This window comes from Babylonia areolata, chromosome 8 (genome assembly GCF_041734735.1).
Source record: "Babylonia areolata isolate BAREFJ2019XMU chromosome 8, ASM4173473v1, whole genome shotgun sequence".
Classification (NCBI taxonomy): Eukaryota; Metazoa; Mollusca; class Gastropoda; order Neogastropoda; family Buccinidae; genus Babylonia; species Babylonia areolata.
In genome coordinates, this window is record NC_134883.1 from 3471700 (window position 1) to 3474199 (window position 2500).

The following is a 2500-nucleotide window of genomic DNA, read 5'->3' on the forward strand; positions in this document are numbered from 1 at the left end:
GAAAACATGTTGTCTAATAATAGCTGGGGATTCCCCCTGCGATGTGTAGAAAACATGGCCTATACAACCATCGAACATAAAGAGCAGTGGGTTCGTGGATAACAGACCCATGATCTGGTCACCCTTTAGTGACATGGGTCCTCTACCCAGCTGCTGCATAAATGCGAGTTTAGCAGTGAAAGGGTTAATTAAAGGAGGTAGGGCAAGGGTTCATACCCGGCGGTCAGTTCTGACCGAAGCATTGTCGGTCAACAGGACACGGGCTTGAGCAATTGGTTGGTTGGTTGGTTGGTTGGTGGAGGAAAGTGCACGTCAAGGACACACTGAGAGCTCTTCATCTCATACATGGCACTTTTTTTTTTCTTTTTTCTTTTTTAAATAGTTTTCACGGACACTCAGAATCAATTGGAAACGAACTCAGACCATACACAAAGTGGGCTGATGGTAGTGCACATTGTTTTCACTTATGAAGAACTAAACTGTACACTTGCCCACACCATTCCCCGTTCGACACCCACCCACCCACCCCCCTCCGCCGCCCCCCCACCCCCCCCTCCCCCAGCTCCTTTTCCCGGCACATCCTTTGCGTGTGGCAATGTACACGAGAAGCAATCTGCATTGTGAGTGGATAAAATATTGTTGGTTGGGTCAGGTTCTTTTTTTTTTCTTCTCCTTCTTCTCGGCGGGGTAAGACCAATGTGATTTAAAGTTTGTTCGTGCAGCATTACTTGTGGGAACAAACTTGAAAAGGCTGCTGTTCAGCGCTGGGAGATGATTTAAAGTTCGTGTGGCGAGAAAAAAAGTTGTCGACAAAAGGGGTTCCTATTTCGGGTGTGGTGGGCCTGTTGAACAGTCCTCAGAAACGAAGTGATTGAAAGTTTTGGACAGTGGTCAGAATTTCCATTCCGTCCATGTCCTTCATTTTGATTTGAAGTTATTCGCAATATTCTCTCTCTCTCTCTCTCTCTCTCTCTCTCTCTCTCTCTCTCTCTCTCTCTCTCTCTCTCTCCCCTCTCTCTCTCCCTCTCTCTCCTCTGTCTCCCCTTCCCTCCTCTCCCTCTCTCTCCATCTCTCTCCCTTTCTCTCCTCTCTCTGTCTCTCTCTCTCTCTCTCTCTCTCTCTCTCTCTCTCTCTCTCTCCCTCTCTCTGCCTCCACGTGTCTGTCTTGGTTGTGTACATATCCGTGTGCATCCCTCTCTCTCGCATCTCCCATTATCTGCTTATCTACCCCTCTCTCTCTCACTCTCTCTCTATATATCTATCTATCTATCTATCTCTCCCTTTTCCCCCTCCTCCCTCTCTCTACCTCCCTCCTTCCCTCACTCCCTCTCCCTCAGTGACTATCCAATCCGCTCACCTTCAGAACTTGTGTGTGTGTGTGTGTGTGTGTGTGTGTGTGTGTGTGTGTGTGTGTGTGTGTGTGTGTGTGTGTGTGTGTGTGTGTGTGTGTGTGTGTGTGCCTGCCTGGACTTCCTTGGGTTGCATAATAATTCATTGTGTCAATTCAGAACAGAAAACAAATCTGAATGCAGTGAACATTAACAATAACAGATGTACGTCATTCTAGTTCATTACACAATCAACTGAAAACGAGACAATACTCAAAACCAATACCCGGCATTCCATCACTATGTCATATTCATCAACAGCAGTTATAGAAAGAAAAAAAATCACTTATACGAAAAAAGGCATACAACATTTCATTCACTAAACCAAAAAATCCAAACGACCAGGCAGACAGACTGACACACAGACAGACACAAACGGAGAGACAGACAGTCGCTCCCCCAACCCCTATCTAACAACCCTATATTGCTCCTCCAAATGTCCAGTGGTTCCTGTCCTTTTTTTCCTTTCTTCTCCCCCTCCCTACCATCCCTCCCTCCCTCTGTGACTATCCATCCACTCACCTCCAGAACTTCTGATTTCCAACAATAGCGACAGGCCGTGGTACCTGGAGGAAGACTCTCCCTCTGTCTCTCACTCACTCTCTCCCTCTCTCTCTCTTTCTCTCCCTCTCTCTCCCCCCCTCTCTCTCTCCCCCCCTCTCTCTCTCTCTCACTCCCTCTCTCTCTCTCACTCCCTCCCTCTCTCCCACTCCCTCTCTCTCTCCCTCTCTCTCCCCCCCTCTCTCTCTCCCTCTCTCTTACTCCCTCTCCCCCTCCCTCCCTCCCTCCCTCCCTCTGTGACTATCCATCCACTCACCTCCAGAACTTGTGATTTCCAACAATAGCGACAGGCCGTGGTACCTGGAGGAAGACTCTCTCTCTCTCTCACTCTCACTCTCACTCTCTCCCTCCCTCCCTCACACTCCCTGTCTCCCTCTCTCTCTCTCTCTCTCCCTCACACACTCTCTCTCTCCCTCTCCCCCTCTCTCTCTCTCTCACTCTCTCTCTCTTCTCTCTCCCTCTCCCCCTCACTCACTCCCTCTCTCTCCCTATCTCTCTCCCTCTCTCTCTTTCTCACCCCCTCTCTCTCTCCCTCTCCCTCCCTCTGTGAC

General features: G+C 49.2%; 1 protein-coding gene across 1 annotated transcript in view; it reads left to right on the forward strand.

Annotated features, from left to right (window-relative positions):
• The window catches only part of LOC143285005 (atrial natriuretic peptide receptor 1-like), a 173140-nt gene that overhangs the window by 25803 nt on the left and 144837 nt on the right, over nucleotides 1–2500 (forward strand). The window lies entirely within an intron of this gene.